Genomic DNA, 21,053 nt, shown 5'->3' with positions numbered 1-21,053 from the left:
CTTTTACATCTCTTTTCTTTGGTATTTGTACATACACTGATCTTTTCAATCTGTAGGGCACTCCAGATTTGTTGGTATAGTTGGATTAGAACCTTTACAGATTCTTTTTCTGTTGTTTGCTATATTTCTGTAGACATTTTATCAATTCCTATAGCCTTCCAATTTAGTAATGACCATGTTGCTTATCTAACTTCACCTTTCAGTGCAAGATGTATTTGTAAGTTATGGAGTATCTTCTAAGGTATCTTCTATATTAACATCTCTGCTGCAGGGGATTTCAGTATAGACTTCACTTCCTTTTACTAATATCATAGATAATTTGATTTCTGTTTGCTCAGTCTGCTGATACCCATGTTAATATGTATTATTTTGGCTGCTTTAAAAATGTGGTAGTAATGAAGAAATAACTGGAAAGGCAGAAAATAAGTCATTCTTCTGCTTTGTGTCTATTTCCTAAGCTGTAATATCCATCTATATTTCTGTGTTTACTGTTTCCAGCTTTGGTATTTTAGTCTGTAATCAATAGCAGCATATCTTGCTAGCATGTCCAGAACTTGCTTCTATATTCTGTTGATTATACTTTCAACTTGATTGTCAACTTCCTCTTATTCTGCACCAATGGATGGAGCATAAACTTGGATAACCAACATTTTATTTTATTTTTTTAATATATTTTATTGATTTTTTGCAATATCAATCCTTGGTGCTTATGTCTGGGTTCATATATTTGAAAAAACAATCAATAATTAATGTATATAATTCCATGTTCAATATATTAATTAATAATTCCATATTGTATGCTTTCTAGGCAAAATCCAAAAATATGCTTCCATTCTTTTTGCCAATTAAATTCTTACCCCAATTTTTTAATCTGAAAATTCAAGGTTACATTTACAGGCAAAGGCTTCTCCTATTTTATTGGCAAGATAACAATTAAGTGAGAGTGACTAGGCTAATGTTTTAAATTCTGTAAATTGCAGAAGATAATTATCATATTTTTAAAAATATATTTGATTGATTTTTTTGCAATGACAATCCTTAGTGCTTAGTAAACAGCGTGTTGTCTAGGTTCATATATTTTTTAAAAAACAATAATAATTTCTATAATTCCATGATCAATATATTAATTAATAATATGTTTCCTTGATCTTCCCTTTTTCAATGGTATTCTCCTTTGTCAACATTAAAGGTAAAAGGTAAAGGTTCCCCCGCACATGCGTGCTAGTCGTTTATTTTCAGTGCATACAAGGTTGGATATAAACATTTTTTGTATTTCTACAAATAACAATGGCATCCATATATAACATCTTTTCTAATTAACTTATGTTTCAATTTTATTTGTAAAACTCATCTTGTTAAGTCATTATGTGTCCTGTTTTCAAAATTCTTATTTAAGCTTAATTTCCCCTCAGTATTCAAAACATTCTCTCAAAATTAATTACCATTAAATATCCAAACTTTCCATTCACATACATCATCCCATTGTTTTAACATTTCATATATTGTAAAAAATACTATACTACTTATATCTCTTATCCCTCTTAACTATAAAGGTAAAGGTAAAGGTTTCCCCACACATGCGTGCTAATCGTTTCTGAATCTAGGGGCCAGTGCTCATCTCTGTTTCAAAGCCGAAGAGCCAGTGCTTGTCCGAGGACATCTCCATGGTCATGTGGCTGGCATGACTAGACGCCAAAGGCGCACGGAACGCTGTTACCTTCCCACCATAGTGGTCCCTATTTTTCTACTTGCATTTTTACGTGCTTTTGAACTGCTAGGTTGGCAGAAGCTGGGACGAGTAACAGGTGCTCACTCTGCTACGCGGCACTCGGGACTCGACCCACCAAATTGCCGACCTTCTGATAGACAAGCTCAGCATCCTAACCCACTGAGCCACCGCGTCCCTATGCTCTTACTATAGGGTCCCTTTATGTCCAAAATTATCCATTCTTTTAACCATATTCAAACAAATGTTTAATCATGTACTACTCCATCTGGTAAGTCAAATCAAATCTCTTAAATCTAACTCTAGTCTTCTTTTGCCAAATAGTTTTCCAAATTAATATATTCCTCTTGCCAGGAAGTTCTTGTATTTTTGTAGGTGTTGTTGGGAATGAGAAAGACAAGTTGAGTAGGATATATGCTTTTCATTTCTCAGAATCTGATGATTTTCCTGGCAACTCTATAATCCATTTTGTTAAATCTTCTTTCTTATCCTCGAATTTTTGAAGTCCTGATGGATAAAACATATTTTCCATTTGGTAAATATGTGGTAAAATCTTCTAGATTTTTTTCTGTTTATGTTAATTTTCTCTTTCTTTCTTTCTTTCTTTCTTTCTTTCTTTCTTTCTTTCTTTCTTTCTTTCTTTCTTTCTTTCTTTCTTTCTCTTTCCTATCCAGGTGGCTTTCAAATCTGGTCTACCACTGCCTCTTCCTATGCAATATGAAATCACATTGTTGTGATAAATGACGTTGTTGTGATCATCTAAAAGGATTATCTGCCTTTGTTGTTGCTGTTAGTTGCGAAGTCGTGTCCGACCCATTGCAACCCAATGGACAACGTTCCTCCAGGCCTTCCTGTCCTCTATCTGCCTTTAGCACCTTCTTATATCAGTGCTAACTAATATAGGTGCTTGCTAGCTGAGATGATCTTCACACCTTGGGTGACGTTACTTGAAAAATATTCTTGAAATATATGCATGATATGCCTCACTAATTACACCCAAGGATATCTCTCCACCTGCCAGGATGAAGTAGCGTACAGGAGAGAAAATATCCCTTTTTTCAAACATACATACCCCTAGAACAGGGCAAGCTGACATTATGTTTCATCATGTTATTTCTATGATTTTCTTTTTAAAGCATTTTGTATAATAAGCTCAGGCATTCTACCCTTTCAGACTGTTTACATAGTTAAGAAGGATATATAAGACAAAGAGAAAATATTTTGAACTTCATTGGTGGCTGATGCCCAAGTCCCTATTTAATCCAGAGGCTACAAACAAAAAATGCTGTTTCTAAGAATCATGATCTGCAGGGGAAGTCTGAACTTTATGGACCCAATTAGGATTTCAGGTGTTTGAAGTGTGGGCTGCTAATGTTTTATGCATGACTCCAGGTGTACTGTATATTCTAAGGAAATGAAACATCATTTAAATGCAGCAAAGCAAGTGAGTAGTGCCTACGGGCAAAATGGGGCACAATAATCACATTTGGGAATGCAGAAAATTGCATTATTTTCAACATTTTACAGAATAGCCATAACCCTTAATTTCAAATACTTAATTCTGCCCTAGCAGTAAGAATCAGAAAAATCAGAGAAGTGAAAGCCGTTCAAAGACTATTTTCACTTACCACATTCTCAGAAGTGCATTTTGCAATATATAACCTGACTAGCAGCCATTTCATCCAATAAGCAAAAAAAAAGTTGTTGAATTTGGTTTTGTTTAAGGAAATACTTTTTTTTCTTTTTTTCTTTATCAAGAACATTATCTAGCTCAGGGCTTTTCAACCTTTTTACCCATTGTACCGCTTTCAGGATATGGCAACATCCAAGTACCACCAGTCGCCTAACAAGGTGTCAAAAACTTGATGGCCAAAAAAAAAAAAGGAAAAAAAGTGATGATGTACAGGTAGTCCTCCACTTACAACAGTTCGCTTAGTGACTGTTTGAAGTTACAATGGCACTGAAAAAAGTGCCCCCCAAGACACAGCAGAGCAAGACACCTGTCTGCCTACCCGGCAGCACTCTTCCTCCTGTCTGAAGTTTTCATTATTGTGAGCATTTCTGATGAGGATTGACAGCAGGGGTGGGGTGGGGGGTGTTTGGTTTTTATTCCCCCCGTCTGCTGGGTGGTTGCAGTAGGTTTTGGTCACTTCACATGACCCTGGGACACTGTCACCATCATAAATATGAATCAGTTGCCAAGTATCTGAATGTAAATCATAAGACCCTGGAGATGCTGCAAGATTCCAGCTGATCGGCGCTTCTTCTGGGCTCAGCAGACATGCTGGGATCAGCACCAAACTCCAGCTGGAGCCTGGAGCTGATCCTGGTGCTTCCACTGAGCCCTGATAGCCCCGAAGAAGTGCTGATCCTGGCGCTTTCGGTGAGCCATGACAGGGTGCACCTCCAGCCATCTCTTGCTCAGGCTTGTGTGGTGCTGCCACCGGTTCAGCTCATTCCCCTCCACTGCTACTTTTCTAGGATGGTCGTGTACCACCTGCCAGGTGCCAATGTACCACAGGTGGTACCCGTACCACTGGCTGAAAAGCCCTGATCCATCTTGTGTTGATAATAAATATAGAGGGAGGGGCATTTCACTGTTTTCTTCCAAAGCCGTCTATAGATTTGTTTTGGCATTTCATTTTTTTATCCATTATTATTTATTTATTTATTTGTTTGTTTGTTTTTATACACCGCCCTTCTCCCGAGGGACTCGGGGCGGTGTACAGAGGAAGGAAGGTATATTATTATATTATATTATATTATTATATTATATTACATGCAAAACACATATTGTTGTATGCAAAAGTATAAAAACTAATCTATACGGCTGCAATTATTCTTAGTATGAATTCTGTAAACCTACAAATGAGCAAGAATGCCTGAAGTCCTTATTGTAGTGTACATTCAGTTCAAGAAAGTTATTGCTGGGAGAAATCTCCCTTCTCCAGCCTTATGGTAGAAAGTTATGACATGATTCCATCCCATAATATGATCGTCCCTTCCTTGACACAGGAAGGTAAAACTATTGTGCTAAAAATTTTGATGGATATAAATTTGGATGTTCTGCTCAGATTTTCAAGGTGAATACTAGCACCAAATAAAATTCATTAGCATTTATGTTTCTATGATCAAACTTCAGCAAAAAGAATGATCTAAATAAAGAGATCTTGTGTTGGAGAATAGTTTATCTCAAAATAAAAATTAGCAGGTACCTAACAGAAAAGGCCTTTGCTCTGGCACAGTGACATGCTTTTCGTTGAGCTATGAAGGCTGATTTAGAAAAATTCCCTATCCAGAATGCCCTGTGACTCTGGACAGACAGAATAACAGTGTTGTAAAGAACTTTGGAGGTCTTCTAGTCTAACCCCTTTTCCATCAGGAGTCCCTATACCATTTCAAACAAATGAATCCCCAATCTCTTCTTAAAAACCTCCAATGTTGGAGCACCCACAACTTCTGGAGGCAAGTCATTCCATTGATTGTTATCATTGTCAGGAAATTTCTCCTTAGTTCTAGGTTCTTTGTCTCCTTGATTAATTTCCATCTGTTGCTTCTTGTCCTGGCCTCAGGTTCTTTGGAGAATAGGTTGTCCCCCATCTTCTTTGTAGCAACCCCTGAGATATTGAAACACTGCTATACTACTGTTATTATGCATCTACAGCATATACTTCTACAGTACATCTATTATAGAGATACTCATACTAGCCTTAGCTCACCATTTCTGCATAAATGCACAAGGCAACAGGACAATTTTACAGACCCTGCTGCTTTCTGATACCAGCCCTGCTACAACATACAATGTTGCCAGGTTCTGTGCAGTGGTCAGAATTCATTGGATGATAACCTATGCTATAAAAACTAGATTTAATGAACACCTAGTTCACCATATTAGAGTGGTCTGCAATTTGATAATCTTCCACATAAACTTTTATGATCCCCTACACCTATCTCATGCTCCTACACTTTCTTTTAAATTCTTATTTAAACTTTCTATTTTTAATTCATGTATCATTTATATCCCCTTCATGGATTACTGCCTTGTTGTGGCGAAGGGGCTTGCATAATTCAATGAAGCTATGACCTATGCTGTGCAGGATCACCCAAGATGGAAAGGTCATAGCAGAGAGTTCTGACAAAATGTGATCCACTGGAGAAGGAAATGGCAACCCACTCCAGTATCTTTGCCATGAAAACCCCATTAACAGTACCAAAAGGCAAAATGATATGACGCTGGAAGATGAGCCCCTCAGGTCGGAAGGTGTCCAATATGCTACTGGGGAACAGCAGAAGGCTAGTACTAGTAGCACCAGAAAGAATGAAGCGACTGGGCCAAAGCCAAAAGGATGCTCAGCTATGGATGTGTCTGGTGATGAAAGGAAAGTCCAATGCTGTAAAGATTTTTTCTCCATAGGAACCTGGAATGTAAGATCCATGAATCAAGGAAAGCTGGACGTGGTCAGACAAGAGATGACAAGACTGAACATTGACATCTTAGATATCAGAGAACTAAAATGGACAGGAATGGGTGAATTTAATTCAGATGCCCATCAGGTATACTACTGCGGGCAAGAATCCCTCAGAAGAAATGGAGTAGCCTTCATAGTCAAGAAAAGAGTAGGAAAAGCAATACTGGAATACAATCCTCAAAATGACAGAATGATCTCAGTTTGAATCCAAGGCAAACCATTCAATACCACAGTAGTCCAGGTCTATGCCCCAACCACCAGTGCAAAAGAGGATGAAATTGACTGGTTTTATGAAGCCCTACAGCACCTTATACAACTAACACCAAAAAATTATGTCCTTATCATCATGGGAGATTGGAATGCTAAAGTAGGCAGCCAAAAGATAACTGGAATAACAGGCAAGTTTGGCCTTGGAGTACAAAATGAAGCAGGTCACAGGCTGATAGAATTTTGTCAAGAGAATATGATAGTCATAGCAAACACTCTTTTCCAACAACCCAAGAGATGGCTCTACACATTGACATCACCAGACAGTCAACACAGAAATCAGATTGACTATATGCTCTGCAGCCAAAGATGGAGCTCTATACAGTCAGTAAAAACAAGACCAGGAGCTGACTGTGGCTCAGATCATGAGCTTCTCATTGCAAAGTTTAGACTTAAACTGAAGAAAGTAGGGAAAAGCACTAGGCCACTCAGGTATGAATTAAATCATAACCCTGTTGAATATACAGTAGTAGTGACAAATAGATTTAAGGAATTAAATCTTATAGACAGAGTGTCTGAAGAACTATGGACAGAGGTTTGCAACATTGTACAAGAGGTAACAACTAAAACCATCCCAAAGAAAAAGAAATGCAAGAAAGCAAAATGGCTGTCTGAGGAAGCTTTGCAAATAGCTGAGGACAGGAGGGACGTAAAAGGCAAGGGAGAAAAAGAAAGATACACCCAATTGAATGCACAATTCCAGAGAGTATCTAGAAGAGATAAGAATGCCTTCTTAAATGAACAGTGCAAAGAAATAGAAGAAAACAATAGAATAGGGAGGACCAGAGATCTTTTCAAGAAAATTGGAGAGATGAAGGGAAAGTTTAATGCAAAAATGGGCATGATAAAGGACCAAAAAGGCAGGGAACTAACAGAGGCAGAAGAGATTAATAAGAGGTGGCAAAATTACACAGAAGAACTATATAAAAATGAACTTAATGTCCCTGATAATCACAATGAGGTGGTCACTGACCTCGAGCCAGACATCCTAGAATGTGAAGTGAAGTGGGCCTTAGAAAAGCTGAGCAACAACAAAGCTAGTGGAGGTGACAGTATTCCAGCTGAGCTATTCAAAATCTTAAAAGACGTTGCAGTAAAAGTGCTACACTCAATTTGCCAGAAAATTTGGAAAACTCAACAGTGGCCACAGGATTGGAAAAGATCAGTTTACATTCCAATTCCAAAGAAAGGCACTGCCAAAGAATGTTCAAACTATCGCACCATTGCACTCATTTCTCATGCTAGTAAAGTTATACTTAAAATCCTACAAGGTAGACTCCAGCAGTATGTGGATCGAGAACTACCAGAAGTACAGGCAGGATTTCGAAGAGGCAGAGGAACTAGAGATCAAATTGCCAACATACGCTGGATCATGGAGAAAGCTAGAGAGTTCCAGAAAAACATCTACTTCTGCTTCATTGACTATGCTAAAGCCTTTGATTGTGTGGATCATAACAAACTGTGGCAAGTTCTTAAAGAGATGGGCATACCAGACCATCTTATTTGTCTCTTGAGAAACCTATATGCGGGCCAAGAAGCAACATTGAGAACTGGACATGGAACCACTGATTGGTTCAAAATTGGGAAAGGAGTCCGGCAAGGCTGTATACTGTCGCCCTGCCTATTTAACTTATATGCAAAGCACATCATGATAAAGGCAGGGCTTGATGAATCAAACATTGGAATTAAGATTGCCGGAAGAAATATCAACAACCTAAGATATGCAGATGATACCACTCTAATGGCAGAAAGTGAAGAAGAACTAAAGAGCCTCTTGTTGCGGGTGAAGAAGGAGAGTGCAAAAGTTGGGATGAAACTTAACATTAAGAAAACCAAGATCATGGCATCTGGCCCTCTCAATTCCTGGCAAATAGATGGGGAAGAAATGGAGGTAGTGCCAGATTTTATTTTCCTGGGCTCCAAGATCTCTGCAGATGTAGCCAAGAAATTAAAAGACGCTTGCTCCTCAGGAGGAAAGCCATGGCAAATCTAGACAGCACCCTAAAAAGCAGAGACATTGTACCAGCCTGCTACTGGCCCTGCAGAAAAAGCAGGGACAACCCCTTTACAAACGGCAAGAGGCTGGAATAAAGCCTGCCAAATTTATTAACATAAAACAGACACCAACCATGAAACAGGAGCTATGAAACAGGAACTATTCAAGCGGTTGCCTTCAGCAAACCAGTCCTCCCACACATTCCCCTTTTATACAGTTCAGGGTGTGGCTTCTCTCTGCCTCCTTCTGAGGTGCCCCATTGCCTTCCTCTGTTTACTCCTGATTGACTGCCTCCTGTGTCGGGTGTCCTTGAACAGGGCCAGCTGTGGGTCATCTTCATCCACGCTGTCAGGCTCACACAGCTGGGTCTGCGTCATGACCAGGTGGGAGGGGCCTGGCTGAGGGCTCTGCGGAGCCTCAAGGCCATCATCAGCAAGCTCTTCAACACCCCCCTCATCCTCCTCTGAGTCGTCCGACCCAACTGTTGAACCCACAGGCTGACCCTGAATCACAACAGACATCACCCTGTCAACAAAAGTGCGTATAGTCAAGGCTATGGTCTTCCCAGTTGCAATGTATGGCAGTGAAAGCTGGACCATAAAAAAGGCTGAGCACCAAACAATTGAGGCCTTTGAACTATGGTGTTGGAGAAGACTCCTGCGAGTCCCTTGGACTGCAAGGCGATCAAACCGGTCAGTCCTTGAGGAGATCAACCCTGACTGCTCTTTAGAAGGCCAGATCCTGAAGCTAAAACTCAAATACTTTGGCCACTTAATGAGAAGGAAGGACTCACTGGAGAAGAGCCTAATGCTGGGAAAGATTGAGGGCAATAGAAGAAGGGGACGACAGAGAATGAGGTAGCTGGATGGAGTCACAGAAGCAGTACGTGTGAGCTTAAATGGACTCCAGAAGATGGTAGAGGACAGGAAGGCCTGGAGGAACATTGTCCATAGGCTTGCGATGGGTCGGACATTACTTCACAGCTAACAACAAAAACAATCTTTTATATCTTTTAGCTTTTCAGATTTTTTTCAGATTTTTATTTTTACTCCAATGTATCTTCTCTCTCTCTATATATATATATATATATTTAATAACTGTACCTCACTTCCCAAAGCTGGTATATGGCCATACTAGAGAAAGATTAGTGTGTCTCAAAGGACAAGTATGTGGTGAGTTGCATTAAAATGGGTTCTTGAAGAATTTACATTCAAAAAGAAAGAATAAATCCCACAAGGGAAGTTCAGTATCTGGTGATTTTTTAGTTGTTGTATTCTTCACAAAAATAAGGAAGTCGCTTGACATTGTCTTCTTCCAGGATTTTCCTAATATAGTCTGCAAGCCAGATCTGATCTTGCATAGTATTTTCAAGATTAGCTAATGTCAGCTAGGTGCTACCACTTGGTGGCTCTGTGACACATTTTACATTAGATAAATTAGATAAAGACTATAATATAAAGTTTTACTATATTATGAGATGTGAACATAAACAGTTACTACATCCACATTTTTTAAAAAAGAAAATTTTCAGAAAAAAAATGCTGGATCTGATTACTGTTCTAACTTCCACCGACAAGAAGGATTTTTAGCAGTTAATATATCTTGACATTCAAGCAAGCAAGGATGACAATATTTGCCTCCCTGTTAGACGTTAGCAGCAAGGTGAACCTTTTCACACCATGTCGTCTGTTAAGGGAGGGTGTCTCCTTTTCAGTTTAGAATCTCATACAAACAATTCTTCCTCACGTGCAAAGCGTCAGCATCTATATACCTTTCTATACTTTGGTCTTCAAAGAAATAATTACTGCAATTCATGTCTTTTTCTATGTAGCCTTTTGATACCATGTGCTTTCAGCTGGCAAGGAGCATGAGAAATCAGTTTCTGTTGCCCTTTCCCCTGATATTTGCAATCAGGCTCCCACCTCCCCCTTTCTTAACATATTCAAAGTGATAGGAAACTATGAAGCAGACACATACAGGAAGTTCTTCTATAAAGGGTTGGCAATCGCCTGCCAACAGAATTGATATGATTAATTGCTATCTCTATAGAAGGTAGGATGTTTTGAAGCAAGGGAAAAGATAAAAATGGCCTCAAAAATTTAAAGGGTCAAGCAATTTAACTGGCTAGAAAATAACCAATTAAGCAAAGGAGAACATGTGAAAGGTGAATCGGTTCTTAATGACAAGTGATAAGGACAGGTCACAGAAGTGCTCTTGAAATCAAGCAAGATCACATTTTGCTCTTTCTGTCTGTCTCTCCTTTCGCACTCTCCCTCTCCACCTCTCTCTGGGTTAATCTTGATGTGTAAATATGAAAAAGAATAAAAGCTGTGCAATGCTATTAATTCATAAATGGCAAATTTTGTGAGAAGAACTCATGCATACAGTAGGGATGAAAAACTGAACAACAATAAATTGCATCAGCATGCTTTTCTCTGAAGCAATGGCCGATGTAAAGTGTGGTAAAGGCCATAACTAGGATCAGATCTAGTTGTTCCTATATACTATTAGTTTTTTCATTCTAAAAAAGTGTCAGGACCCACCCCAAACCACGTCTTAGGAAGACAAAATTCTTGGAGTCAAATCTATTTCAAAAAGAATCTTTACTACGACACGCTTGGTTGTAGGAAACAAGACAGGACTTAATATTATTCCACAAAGTAAACCCTTATAAAGAGTTCCCGGTTTAACCCCCCTTAACCCCATTTGGTCAGTCCCCCATCCTTTATCTCGTATCATCCCTCTCGTGGGAAAAAGGAACTTAGGACCCTTCATGTTTGTTGCTCTCTTTCGTGACACAAGCCAGATGCTAGCCCCCCCTTTTGTTTCCCCAGTTCAAAAGGCTTCTCCTTTCCTTTGAAATGCCTAATACCAGTTCAATACACATCCATTCTCTTCTCTTCGGGAGATGGCAGAATCCATGGAATAATGTTTGAAACATTCCATTTATGAATATGATATAAATGGATTCTGACAAAAAGACAACTCTGGGTTTAGCTTGACCTTTCCCAATCTGCTGTTCTCCAGATGCATTTCTACCTAGCATTTGAAAGATATATAATTCTTATTGCTCCATTACAAACCAATCACAGATTATGCAAATTTGCCAACTACAGTCCTATATGCAGAAATTGCACTAATTTGATTTGGATGTAATAGTGGCACTTGTGTTAATACTTTCCTCTCAAAACCTCTGGCCATTCTACCTGGTAGACTTAGTCTATAATGTTACAAGATATATAATAATAATAATAACTGATAACTTATTTTTTCTGTTCTCTCCCCCTTTCAATTTTATTATATTATTACATTTTAAAAACGCTTTATATATTGCTGCAAATAGGAAATTGTTTTGATGGAATAGAAGTAATGGACAAAGTTTTAATACAATGAGGTTACCATGGAGCAAAGCTGAAATAATGTGCTAAAATGATGGAAAAATGGAAAATTGTGGGTTAAATGCTTAATTTAGACTTAAAAATATTTAGTGCTTAGAACATTTCAGATACCCTAGAAATGAATAATATTTGCAAAAGTCTATATATGTGTGTCCATATTAAGCACAACAGGAGTTAGAATAATTGTTATAATTATTACTCAAAGCCCATATTTCCACTACCAGTTCAAGGACTGCAAAGAACAATCTCACATATTTTCTTTTGTGACAACAAAAAGGCTGTGAGGTTGGGGGCTGAAAACTAGTTAGGGAGCTCCATGGTAAAGTAGTGACCTAAACTTGGATCTTCCTAACTCCAGTCCAACATTTTAATAATGACTCCAGTGCTGCCTGTCTGCATGTGCATCTTCCACATTTCTAATTGTACTAGTATTTCTAAAGTTGAGCATTAAAATCCAAGGATGTTTGACTGAACACATTCAAAAGTTTCCTTGCATCCAAACTCATAGAATAATGTAGAAATTTAGTAGAATGAAACATGCAAAAGGGACACAGACCAGAAAATCTTATATTATGACCGGTTTTGCTACAGCACAAGCTAGGGATGGATAGTTCAATTTATTTCCAAGTTTGCTTGGCATCTCTTCAATCATAAGTCTGTTCCATCTCAGAAATTGTAATTTGTGATGTCAAGAATACACAAGCATATCCATTCCAATAAATATTTCTAGATCATTCATCCACTCACCCACCCACCCACTAATGCATTTTTTCATTCACGTTATCCCAACATGTCCATTCTTATATGCTTTCTGAAACCTGATTCAAGAGAGATTCAGAGGAGGGCAAAATACAAAGCATAATTGCATATGAATTTGATCACATGAATGAAAAACACAGACCAACTACTTGAGTATTAGTAATACTTCTTTTGTATGCTGCAGACTCCCCAAGATTCATCTCCTTCAGTCTCAACTATGAAGAATTGCTGCCAGTCATTGGTAGAAGTGGATCAGTTGATTTTAAATTTATTTAAGGCAGCTTTTTATTTCTAACCTCTAGTAAGGACTTTTCCTTTATTTGCAACCTGGTGTTTTGTAGAGAAAGAAAGGGCAAGAAAGTGAATTTCTACACATCCCTTTGGCTTGTTCCCTGCTCATTATTTCAGCTGCACATACTATATGGGCTCAGATTGATAATTTCTGGGGCAATATGACCCCTGAGATGAATATACACACAGATAATATTAGGCCTCCTCTAAACTAGTGTTTCTTAAACTCAGCAACTTTAACGTGTATGGCATGTGGGCTGGGGAATTCTGTGAGATGAAGTCCATACATGTTAAAATAGATGAGGTTGAGAATAGCTCCCCTAAACTAATATTCAAAACCTCTGGATCTGTGAAAGATCTTGGCCAGTTCATGGAAGATGAGGGGGAAAATATTTTGTCCTTCACTTCTGCAAAAGGAATTCCCAAATGAATAACAACATTTTTTTTATCCTTCAGAAAACTACGGTATATACTGTTCTAGGATAATCCTTCCTTATTTTGGTAGACTTCCCATGCCTTAAATCTTTTCAGTTCTCCATTTACAGTGTTCTACAATGATAGATGAGCAGTGTCATTGGTGTAAATAATAGTTCTTTTGGCTATTAAAGTCTTGCCCATGCAATTGTGTCACTAGCAGCTCATTTCTATGCATACAAACGTAACTACTTCATCTAAGGTCTCAAAGTCTTGATAGAGTACTAAGCAAAGACATCTTTTACCCAGGTTTCAGTCCTGCCTTTTGCTCTAGTGTTACAACAGATTCATCTTACTCTAGGCTCACTCCAAATTATTTCACTGTGTTTGTCCAGCATTTCCAGCAAAGGTCTCTAGGCTATTTATGTGGCTTTCTTCATTTTGTCCAAAACAATAGAAACTTTTCAATTGGTTAGACTTATTGAGAACAAAAAAGTGTGTTCAAAGTTATTCACTTCGTGGAAATTTGAACTTCAATCTTCAAGACCTAAATCCATCATTCATTTATTTTCTATCACATTGTCAGCTGTTTCCTTTATTGCCTGCTACCACGGCTGCTACCAAGTGGTTAATGAAAGTTGAGTTCTTTCTTTTGGATGATTTTTTGATATTTCTCCTTTGCATTATAACCCATCATAATGAAGGACCAAAAGGGTTAAATTTTCCCAACTTCAGTTTCCAGACACATCTTAATGTCTATTTGCATGAATGCTTTTCTGCAATTCTCCAGAAACTAAGCAAAATATAGTTTGAATCTCACAGTGTTCATCTTATATTATTCCTCTATCTGGAACAAAGTCATGTTTCTAGCCTTGATGGTTTCTTCTCTTGCTTTTTCTATCTTAATGCCATATATACTCAGGAACTCTATTGTGTACTAAAATCATACTTATGTAACAGTGCTAGTCATAATGGGAAGATAGCCTTCTTCAAGATTGATCCATTGACTTGATTGTTGCATATGTAGTCATCTTCTAAGGACTCTAGACTGTCTAACATCTGAAACACAATTTGACTGTTAATGGTATCTGGCACCAATAAAATGCTAAAGGCATTCCACACTTCAACTTCTTTATCTATACCCTATGTATGTGACTGTAGAAAGAAAAGAGAATGTCCTTGAAAGACAGTAGGAAGGGCAACTACAAAGGCAACAATTAGATAAAAGGAGCTTCAACCTGGGCCAAGAAAGTAACTTGAGAAAACATCTCAGACAAGCTCCTCTCTAGTTAACACAAAGATAAAGAGAAAAAGGGGAAAGCACATTCAGACTTGCAAGGCTGTGTAACTATAGCTGTTACAATAGATGTAGTATTGACCTACATGGCTTTAGTTCTTAATGTGATCTAGCTTGTGAGGCTGACTGTTACAAATCACAAATTAGACATTGCTCTCTATTTGTAAACTTGATTTTTCCAGTAAATTCTTCAGATTTCTAACTGATTCCCATGCCTCTCAAAATAAACTTGCTCTGATTTCATTTTTTTTGTTTATAGGTCTTAAATCTATCCATTCTATCTCTTGCAATGTTCACCTTGAAATATGTTTCAGTCTCCTAAGATTACCTTACTATTTCCTTCAGTGCCTTTAGCTTTGTGGTGAGAGACAGGAGTCCTTCTTCACCTTCACAAATAAGACTCCTTTTGTCAATGTGCCAAATCATATTTCTCTACTTCAGCAAAATCTACACATGTGCATGTCCATTCATACTCTGCAAATATATTGCATTTATTCATTTTGTACTTTTCATTTGGTTTGAGTGAATAAAGATAAGACAGAATAGTCTCAATATTATGAGAGAGATAAAACAGCCTTTCCAAAACTTCTAGACTATGGTTCCATGAATTCCCAATTAGCACGTTAATTAATAAAATGGCCTGGAAAGTTCTGTGAGTAAGAGTCCCAACACATCTGCAGAGCATACTTAAAAAAGTAAATCGAACACACTCATCTATTTCTATTTTCAATAGGATTTTTGACAAACATGTTTAAATTTGTAATTTTATAGGAAGTCTTATTTTCAGGGTAACATTCTAGATCTGAGAACCTGGAAGCCAGAAATGAACCTTTGATGACTACAGTAAAATTGGGTTGATAGTAAGCTTGATAGATCAAGACCAAACAAAAGGCAAAATAAATGAGATGCTGTTGACAACATGAGCCCTTTCTGAAACATACATCAAAACTGTTATGTTGAAACATGGTTTTAATCTAGATTTAAATGCCTTCTGCTGTATTATAACATGGACATTTTGTTTTTCTATTGTGTTTGAAGTATCATGGTTATTGTTCCTTTTCCCCATTGGCCTACCCAGATGCATGAAGGGAAGTGGAGGCCTGCTATTGTTTGAATAAACTGCCTGGGAACAATCAAAGAATGGTCTCCCTGTGGTATTTGCTTTTGTTGCTTTTATTTTATTTATTCAGTTAGAGTTTTAATGGATTTCTAATGCAGAAAATAGTTTCCTTTGAATAAAGCTGTTGGCATAATGCATCTATGATTTTGAGGGACTGCTTCCTCTCCACATATCTTCTGGCTTATTAAAGCCTTTCTTTTGTATTTTTTACTCACAAAGAGAAGGAACTATAGAGCTATCATCTTGCTCACTGACTACATTTATGGGTCACTGAAATGTCAAACATGGAGATTGATATGTGACTCATCAAATATTTTATATCACACACACAAATTTTAAACACAAGAATAAGACTAAAGTAAATAGAGCAAAAAGAGAGAGAGAGAGAGAAAAGGGGGGAAAGGAAAAACTAAAGGTGCTAAAAGAAAAAAGAATAGAGAAAAAGTAGAAAAGAGAGAAAAAAAGATATAAAGAAGGGGGCTAACTTTGAGAACTGGGCTGAAAAAGAGAGGGCTTATATGCTAGACTAATATAGCCAATATTGTGGAATAGGAGAAAATACTACAATTAAATATTGTTTTTTCCCAACAATTTAATATTCCGGAGGAGGAGGAGGAGGAGGAGGAGGAGGAGGAGGAGGAGGAGGAGGAGGAGGAGGAGGAGGAGGAGGAACCATAAATCAAACTTGAAGGTACAAAAATGCATTGCTTTGGTGACAGACTCATCTGAAGGCTCATAAAAATGCATGTTTTGGTAATAAAGAATCCCAATTATTCAAAGGAAAGTCAGTTAAGAGGGACACTGTTAAGCTGGGATTTGCCCTGCTAGCTCCCCTTTCCCAGAGACAAAAAGTATGCTCTGACTCACATTTTAATTTGATCTGCAGAAGAAATTTTAACATCCTTATGCTTTCCTTGCCTTTGAAGTACATATTACTTTTGAATATTATTCCTAGATTAATTTATATTCTGAGAGGAAATCCTGTTTAAATTTTAGGATTATTTTTTTTTTGAAAATAAATTCTTTGTTTAGAAATTTTTATGGGGTTCTTCAATTCTGAGAATATTTTTTACAAAAGAAGTAATTACCAATTAATGAGGGAGGATGTGGTTTTCCACATCTGGAGCTACAGTATATTTATTTTATTTATTTATTTTAATTCCATTTATATCCCGCCCTTCTCCGAAGACTCAGGGCGGCTTACAAGCTTAGCAGTAGCCTTCATTCTATGTATATGCCTGCTTATTAGGGCTTTCACACACACCCCCAAGCGGCATTATTACAAAGTCAGCTTATTGCCCCCAACAATCTGGGTCCTCATTTTACCTACCTCGGAAGGATGGAAGGCTGAGTCAACCTTGATATCATCAAGTATATCATCAAGCTTACCTGTTGTCAAGTATTAAATACAAAAAAACCAAAAATTGATGTTAATTTTCTGATTTGGGCAACTTGGAATATACATATACAGCACCTTTAATTGGATGAATACCTAGTATTAGGATTTAAATACAATAAGACTCTAGTACCTCTGGAAACAATTATATCAGTTAGAAAGCTATGGAACATGATATCTAATAAAAACAGCTTCGATCTTTTTTCCCATGCTAAATTGACTTGATGAGGACATCCAACAATAAAAATGGGAAAAAGAATTATCATGATATGGAAAAATTGGATGAAAGCAGAGATATTGACTTTGGATGAATTTATAGATGAGGAGGATGATTTTGTACCAGATCCTGTGCTGAAAGACAAAATCATCTTTCAGAGGTAAATGAGTGGCAATATTTACAGTTATAGCAGTTGTTAACAACACTATTTGGATCAGCAGCATTTTCAGCTTCTGAAACACCCAAATACTAAAACAGTTTGATTTAAAACTTTAAAATTAAACCTTTAAAGCTAAAAAAAAATAATCTATAGAAGTTATCAATAAATCAGTTTGATATGCAGATGTTAAGAGATGAATGGAATAAAGAATTAGAGCTTCTTATATTGTCTAAACAATGGGAGAGTGCCTTAACTTCTATAGCAAGAGTATCAATGGACCTTAAACTATGACTTATACAACAAAAAGTATTTGCAATTTATTGGACACCATTATATCTGTATAGGAAAGGATTTCCTATACAGATGTAATGGCCAGATATAAGGGCAATGCTTCTTTAAAACACATGCATTTGCAATGACCTATACCTACTAAGATTTGGGAGAAAGTAGTGGACTATATAAATGTGACTGTGTGACAAAAGCTAAATTTTCAGAGAAAAATATTGTCTTGAATTATGTACCAAATACATTTGGCAACCAAACAACGTAAATGGATTCTCTGGGCTTTTATGGTAGCTAAAAGACTGATACTGCAACATTGGAGAAATATATACATGGTCCCCATTTATTCAGTTGACTAAAGACCTGATTACTCTTGTTAATGTGGGTTTCTTTCAGGGACGTTACTGCTGGGTTCCTTGCTGTCCTTACATAAGATCATTTCCACCTCATACACCAACCACCCAAAAGAACAACATAGACTGTGCAAGTGAGATGTTCTATTTATTTCACAGGCACAGCTAAAATAGTCACAAACAGCAGAAGTCAACAACTGGATGGTAGATATATTCCACAGTAGCCCTGAATTGAAATTTCAATGCCCTCTTCTATGTGTCCTAAAATATAGAGTAAGGAAGATCTTGTGCCAGGGAAACACTATTTTAATCTTGGAAAAACCTTAGACTGGTTTCTGTTTGCTTCTGCAGCAGGCTGGTGACAACCTGGAACCTACATTGTGAGGTCATTTCTTAAGGAACAGTTTGTGGAGTCCCTTCATGCCACAAGAAGCAGAATGTGTGGATAAATTCACAGTCCATTCTGCTGCCAGCAGTTGCAACATCTTGTTTATACTTTGCCTATCTTTTTGTCAAAAGCACTTGTACTATTCAATTATTATAGCAACTTAAAAGTTCCTTCCATCCTCTTTTTTTCTCCCCCCCCCTTGACATCCCTTCTTCCTTTTACAAAAATATAACCACAGTCTTAGGCACTCTACTTTTCCCCTCTATCTTATTTCCACCAAGAAGAACAGTCAGCGCTCTCATAAAGGATTAAAGGGATCAAATAATTAACCCAATGCTTGGCCACTAGGAACACAATCTACAAGTACCAGATGTTACATAGGCTGAAAGACTAAATGGACAAGTAAGCACTATATTGAGGGCAATTTAAGAGCTGCTAAATGATGTGAAATGTGTCATCCCTCCTGCTATTCCTGAAGAAGAAATGCCCATTAAAATATATTTCACAGAGTTTGAGTAGCATTTCTAAATGTTGCTAGTAAGTATTCATAGATTCATTAAACTTCTGATTCAGACTGCTAATACGATCATTCAGAAATTTAATTCACTCCTGGAAATCTATGGGCATGTATGGGTTTCATTCTGAAAATAGGCTAGGTTGAGACATTCATCTAGATCAATGGAATTTATAACTGGATTCAGACTGGAAAATGAATATTTGCACAAGTGTCCTTAATTCACATCTCTGAAGTCTCTATATGATTGTGAATATATTCATATAGCAATATTTTCTAGGCAGTTTGCAATGAATAATTATTAATAATCATACAACAGACTATATGGATTTTCATTTTTTTCATTTAAAAAATCCCTTTTCAAAGATAAAAAAGATGAGTTATAAATGTAATATTTTAAATGCAGCACTAAAATGGAAGAAGCACTCTAGTCCTGCAAGTCTTTAATTATAGCTATGGTCAGTAGTTAATTTTAAATAAGCTGGTCTAAAAATTTTCTTTCGATTTCTCAAAAGAGGTGTCTCTTCTTCCATCTGATTCTTACAGGGATTAGGAATTTTTTAAAATTATATTTGTATATTTTTGAGAGTTATTTTCTTCTTGTAAATCATGTGGGTGGCAATCCTGGTATGGTTGTTTTATATTATTCATCACACCAGCAGTCGGCAGTGTCTCTAGTTGCCCATAGTTCTTGGTCTAGAAAAGCTTCAAGCAGAGGTTTCAACATTATGTTTTCCCTTAGGATTTAATAAACACATGATGAAGCTACAGACCTTTTAAAAGGTTATAGTAGAATAAAACACAGGCCATTTGGCGTACAGTAATTCTAACTAAATAAGAACATCGCAGTTAATTAAGAAAAAAAATTCTTTAAATTCTCTTCTGCTCAGAAAATTGGAAATCAAATTCTTTCATAAAACAGTACAGAAAATGCAGGATAATTTTCTTTATAATGTTAATATTGGTAACATTGATCTAGATAGGCAAATGAAATTAGATCTAGGTGACTTAATGAGCACTTCCTTGTTGCTTTCTTGGTAACAATATAGAAATACTATTCTATCACCTTTTTCCAGGATTTTTCTATCTTTTACTTCTTATTTCAGTCCCAAACCATTTGTTGATAACTTGGTGATTTCTTGGTGATAACTCATTCAAGTTGTAAGGAAAGTAAGAAAGATGGCCTTGACAGAGATATGCAGCTTTAATGTGGAGTTGATTTTTAGTATGGCTGAGAAGTATTAACCAATTTAAATACCAATTTAAAAAGATATTCATTTGTTTATTAAATAGTTGCCCTCTTATATTGAAATTTCAAATAGTCAACATATGCTAGATGCTAAAACCTAGTTGGGCAGAAACTTCAAATGGGATGTTTATTTGTGAGCAGTCTGATCTAGTACTATAGGTTAAGGCTCTCTCTCTCAGTCCAATCACCAGTAGGGTTGCTGTTGAAGGGGAAAATAGGAGGAAGGTGCATTAAGCATGTTTGCCACCTTGGGTTATTTATAAACAATAAGATGAGACTTGGTGGAGCAGTGGGCTAATGCCTCCTTAAGTAACACCAGCTGCCTGCAATTAGTGCAGGTTCGCATCCCACCAGGCTCAAGGTTGACTCAGCCTTCCATCCTTCTGAGGTAGGTAAAATGAGGACCCAGATTGTTGGGGGCAATAAGCTGACTTTGTAATAATGCCGCTTGGGGCCCCCCGGAAGCCCTAATAAGCAGGCATATACATAGAATGAAGGCTATTGCTAAGCACATTGGTTTGTGCTTAAGTTGTAAGCCGCCTTGAGTCTTCGGAGAAGGGTGGGATATAAATGGAATTAAAATAAAATAAATAAAAGATGGAATATAGATAGATAGATAGATAGATAGATAGATAGATAGATAGATAGATAGATAGATAGATAGATAGATAGATGTTCCCTCTAGAAGCACTCCCTTCTGGATTTTTTTTCTGTTTTTTTGTTGTTGTTGGAAAGAGATGTGGCTGTCACAGAACAG

Source organism: Vipera ursinii (assembly GCF_947247035.1).
Source record: "Vipera ursinii genome assembly, chromosome: 1".
NCBI lineage: Eukaryota > Metazoa > Chordata > Lepidosauria > Squamata > Viperidae > Vipera > Vipera ursinii.
Note: the sequence above shows the minus strand (reverse complement) of the source record.